Genomic DNA, 6,000 nt, shown 5'->3' with positions numbered 1-6,000 from the left:
AAATGTAAAAAGCTTATCTTCTGTTTGAAGCTAAGACCCGGAGAGTTGTAATTCTTTCTATCAAAATGAATTGTTCTTACCAGACTGTTGACTTCAGACCCCCACTTTCTTGGTATTTTCTTCAGCCATAGATAGGACCATTTCATGTAGTAAATATATTGAATTGTAATGTGAAATATTCAAGGGTGTTTTAAGACTTTCTAGTATTGTGGATATTCTTACTTTCGGAAGCTTCATGCTGGATCATGGCCAACACATTAAAATGCACTTACATTTCACATTAAATAGATTTTTTTTTTTTGCTACGTTTAGCTATTTTCTGTAGTTAGTTTTTTGTTGAATATTTTTAAAAATTATTTTGAGTTTGCTAAGAATAAGTTATTTTGTCCTACTGAGTCATACCTTTACAATTTCTCACATATTTTTGGTACTCTTTAGAAAGCTCCCTGTGACGATAGGATTCAATGGCTGAGGTGTTCTGGAGCTATGATGTTTTTGCTTCCAAGTTGCGGAAGAATATTTTCTGTCCTCACGAACAAGAGTTTAACAAGATGAGAATGATTAGAATCACATTCGAACACACAAAACAGTCTGTTGGCCAGGTTTTCCTCGTAGAGATTCTGATTCATTTGATGTAGGATAGTGCCAGGTACCAGTTTTTTCAAAGCTCCCTGGCCTCAGGAGATTCTAATGTGAAGTCAGGATTGAGAACTCCTGGTTTGACATTGATAAATAGCCTAATAAATGAATTAAGAAACAACATTTTGAAATAAAAATAAAATATATTACGTAAGTATATAAATAAACGTAAAAAATATAACATAAATAACGCATAAATATATAATTGTATACAATTGTATACAAATAAATGTAAATATATACTGGGCAAAACCTCCCAGTGTGGACATCTTGGGAAGACTCTGTCACAGTCACATGCTAGAAGAAATTCCGTGTTGCCCAGTGTGGCTGTGGAGAAGCACATGGCTCAGGACGCACATACAAATCTCTCTTTAAAAGTTCATGACTCATTGACTGAAGATAGGAGACTGGGTTGTATAATCTCTTGAGGGCCCCCATTGCTCTATGAGTTTCATCTCACAAGATGAATGGCACTAAGGAGTCAACTGACACACTGTCCCATAAGAATTATTGTCAGAAGGAACTCCAAATATGACCCAGCATTATTTCCTCATGGTTCTAATCTCTCATGATTATGAGCTGAAAGACATGAAACATTTGATATTGGACACTATGTCAGGAAGAAGAGTCTTGAGGCACAGAGGATAGTTTGGGCTGAACATCTGAGATTGATTGATCCTCAAATATATTTTTCTAGAAGCCTAGTCAAGAGATGGTCAAAACTTAGATGGTCGATTTAATATATGAACACACTAGAAAGAACAGATATGTTAGAAAAGAGTAATCGACAAGAGTGTGAGATGTTCTGAATGGGGGAGTTGAAAGACAGGAAGTAGCTTTTGTGACTATTTTACCAGGAGGTGTATTTTATTGAACAATGAACAAGTGTAAGAGTCTTCTCTTATGTGTAACTTTGGATTCATTCTGCCCTCGCTCAAGCCCTGGTTCTACCACACAAGCTACATGGTATTGGGCAAGTTACTTAACCTCTCTGAGCCTTACTTTCCATATCTATGAAATAAAGAGAGTAATAGTACCTACCTTGTAGGTTGGTGGTGAGGATTAAATGAGTCAACACATATAAAGTGCTTACAACAAGGCTGACACATGGTAACTTAGTAAATGTTGACTATTGCTATGATAACACCATTGGATGAGTGGGATGTATTTCAGTGCAAGAATGAAAAGTCATGTCTTCAATCAATTGGAAGTTTAGAGAAAACAATTATGAAAACTGCACTAAGCCTGACCTCTATCTCACAATATGTTGAGGAAGACAAGACACACATAATCCAAATAAATTTGATGTAAAGTAGAGTATCACATACGCTACAACACATATTGAATAATGGGTTCTTGGAGTATGAGGAACATTGTCATTGGTTGGTTGTCTCCTTAACAACCATTCCCCCTTGCTTTTTAAAAATCCTTGAGATTTTTCTTTCAGAAATAATCCCTTCTCCATTTCAATGATATGTTTTGATGTTATCAACCCCACTCTGAATTGCAGGGGTGGACTCTAATTGATCTAAGCCTACTGGCATTCTTCCTGCCTCCTACGACCTGAATGTTCAGGTCCCCCCATCCCTCCATATCCATATGTTGAAATTCTTACTTCCAAAGTTGATGGTATTGGTAGGTGGGGCCTTTCAGGGGTGATTAAGTCATGGGGGTGGAGCTCTCATGAATGGGATTAGTGTTTTTATAAGAAAGATCCCAGAGGGCCCTCTCAACCTCTTCCACCCTGTGAGGTTGTAGGAAGAAGATAGTTCCCTATGAAGCAGGAAGTGGGCCCTCCCCAGACATCAGCATCTAGAACTGTGAGAAATAAGTTTCTGTTGATTAAGAGCAACCCAGTCTATGGCGTCTTGTTCTAGTAGCCTGAATGGGCTAAGATATGGCCCCTGGTAACTGGTGTAGGGATGTAGGCAAATAAGATGCACGGAGACACTTGCTGAAGACAAAGAGTCCTCCTTAGTATTTCTCAAGCACTTCCGGCAAAGAACTTTCTCTTTCTACGGACAGTGTGTTGTGAGGATGTGCAACCATTTTTTTTTTTTCTGCAACTATGACGAGACTCTGAGAGTAGGATTGAGAAAATCACAGAAAAATGGCAGGATGACACGCTGAGACTATGGAAAAAGTATCTGAAGCCAGTCTAACTTAATGCAACATGATCCTATATATTTAAGCTAGCTCAGGTTGGCTTCTCTGTTGCTTGCAACCCAAGAAGTCTTACTGTTTAGGCAAAGAGACAGTAATTCACATGGGCAGGACAGGAAAGGAAGGAATGGAGGAAACTTTCAGGGCCTGGTTTTGAAGGGATGTCAGCCTCCTACGGGCAGGTACCAGAATGCAGTACATTCCAAGCAAAGAGAACACCTTGGGCATAAGCCCGGTGGAGATAAGAGACTATAAGACATTTTCTGGAAGTAGTCAGTGGACCCTGTCTGGCTGGAATATACAATATGTATGTGGTATACTGGAAGGTAACCTAGAAAAACAGGAAGCAGACAAAGAATGAAGCCTTTGAACACCAGGCTTAGGGTTTGGGGCTTTATGCTGTGTGTAAATGCCAACTGTCAAAGATAAAAGACAGCTAAACCTTGTGTTTTAGAAAGATAATTCTGGCAGCAGAGTGATGGATGGATTGGAATATTCCCGGACAAAGGAAAAATGGTCATGAATTCATGAATCAGGGCAGTCTGATGAACAAAAAGTGGGGGTGGAATATGAGAGACATAAAGAATGTAGACCAGATTGCATTTGGGTGGAAGGGGAAAGGCAGGGGAATATTCATGCCTGCAAGATATGAAGTATAAGTGTCTAGAAGGACTCTGCACTTGAGAAAGCTGGAGTAGAGAGACAAAGAGTTCAGTTTTGAATACATTGAATTTTAGAGACCGGTGTAACATACACTTGGAAATGTGTAGGAAGGGTTGGAGATGACAGTCTGGAGTTACAGCAGGAAATCAGAGCTGGAAAACATAATTTTGCAAGTGATTCCCACAAAGGAGATAACTGATGGCACAAAGGAGGATGAGATCCCTGAGAAAGTCATGGAAAAGCACACAGGACAATGACCGAAGTAGATGTGGAGATTCCCTATGTTTAGGGTGGAGCAAAGGAGCCCACTTCCCTGAAGGGGGTTGGATGGAGAGGTAGGCATGTACAATATTAGGAACGTCCAACAAAGGGGGAGCTTCAGCAGGGGGTGGACAGGGGAATGGATGGTGTGGAGATGCTGGGCAAGGTCAAGACCTAGAAGAAGTGCTTGAGGAGAGAAGGTGAAGGATGACCTCTGCTCTCTCAAGAGCTTCTCTGATGAAGGAAAGGTAAAAGTAATAGACCACAAAGTAGCTTTAGAGAAAAACAGGGTCAAGCTGTCTTAGGGTAAGAAAATGTATGTGTTTTTGTATACAATCCAAAGACCATTTTAATGTCTAATATTTTCGATGTGTTGCTTTGTTACTAGACTCATTTTCTCCACATCTGGAACTTCTATTTATATTATGTGGTCAGATGCATGAAATGACTCCCTTATGGCCTTTCATCTGCCTATAACCAGCCTGACCAATTTTTGGATGATTATCAGTTAGATCTGAGTTTGTATTTTTTATCTTATTTAAAAATTTCCCTCTGTGTGAGGTTTTCCTTGGTGAGTTGTTTCTTTCTTTCCTTCTTTTCCTTCCTTCCTTCTTTTTTCTTTCTTTCTTTCTTTCTTTCTTTCTTTCTTTCTTTTCTTTTCTTTTCTTTTCTTTCTCTTCCTTCCTTCCTTCCTTCCTTCCTTCCTCCCTCCCTCCCTCCTTCCTTTCTTTCTTTCTTTTTTTCTTTCTTTCTCTTCCTTCCTTCCTCCTTCCATTCTTTCTTTGTCTTTCTTTCTTTCTTTCATTCTTTCTTTCTTTCTTTCTCTTTTATGTATACCAAGGTAGTGAAGTATTAGAAATGAACATTCACAAACACTGCTCAGAGAATTTTTATTTGTGTCTCAAGGGACTACTCACCAATGTTTTGGAAAGTCTGGAGACTATATTTATATACAAAGAACATAAAACTTTTCTGCTGTCATTGACTAGCTCTTAATGCTGGTGAGGTGACATTACTGGGAAACACTCTCTTCTGTCAACATGTGAATAGGATTTTTCACGTTTGCAAACACATATAACTAGGTTGGAAGTGTATACATTTTTCCTGTGAAGGATGAGTGACTTGTAACAATTCTCTGGGAAACAAAGGCTTTTTTTTAAAAAAATTCACTCTTCAGTTCTTGAAAATTTTGATAAGCTTTCAAAGGGGGAGATGGTCTTAATTCACTGGAAAATGGTTACAATCTGCAAAAGACACAGACGTGAAATTCAAATCACACATTTCTTGCACAGAACATGCAAATCTAATAAACACTTTTTTTCTTTCCCTCATTATTCAAAATCAAAAACGAAACTCCAGTCACCACGGCTTAATAAATTAAGACCTTTTTCATTCTGTTTGTGTCTATGCTGCCGTTGTAGAGTTCTCCTTATTTCAACGACTCACTCTCTGTAAAGATAACTGTGATGGATACCCAAGAGGCATGCGATTCTAGGGAGGGGGGAAAGCAAAGCAGAAACAAAGACCACCAGAAAAGAAAATGACAAAAATTGTTTGGAATTTGTCCATGTTATGAGAAGTGAGTATGCACAGACGCTGTTAGGTACTGACAGCGCAAAATGAATTTGATCTAATTTCTGCTTTTGAGGGAGAATCATTCATATAAACATAATGACTATATTATGTATGATATATCATATCATATAAGTGCTGTGTGTACATAGGACAAGGAAAGAAATTTCCTAACTCTGTGAATAACAAAATATTATTTTGTCTAGGACAAAGTATAAACTCAGTATAGCTCTGGATATATTTATTAAATGTATGACCATTATTTAAATGTGAATTTAAGGGGCACCTGGGTGGCTCAGTCGGTTAAGCGTCTGACTTCAGCTCTGGTCACGATCTCACGGTTCATGAGTTTGAGCCCCGCATCGGGCTCTGTGCTGACAGCTCGGAGCCTGGAGCCTGCTTCGGATTCTGTGTCTCCTCTCTCTGCCCCTCCCCCACTCATGCTCTGTCTCTCTCTCTCTCTCTCAAAAATAAATAAACATTAAAAACATTTAAAAAAATAAATGTGAATTTAAGAATGATCATGTAAGATACATACTACATACATAGCTAGCACATATAATTTTCACCCCATAGTTTCTTTGACAATAGCTCTATTTAATTAGACATATCACCGTAAGTCTGTAGTAGACAAGATATATTTTATTAAATAAGCATCGTCATCATGGATTTCACCATTCTTATTAAAACTTAGCAACCATT

This window comes from Lynx rufus, unplaced genomic scaffold (genome assembly GCF_022079265.1).
Source record: "Lynx rufus isolate CCGP_SWC_20201006 ecotype Redwood Valley unplaced genomic scaffold, mLynRuf1.p SCAF_3, whole genome shotgun sequence".
Taxonomy (NCBI): Eukaryota; Metazoa; Chordata; class Mammalia; order Carnivora; family Felidae; genus Lynx; species Lynx rufus.
The sequence above is the reverse complement of the archived record's forward strand: the minus strand, read 5'-3'. Positions refer to the sequence as shown.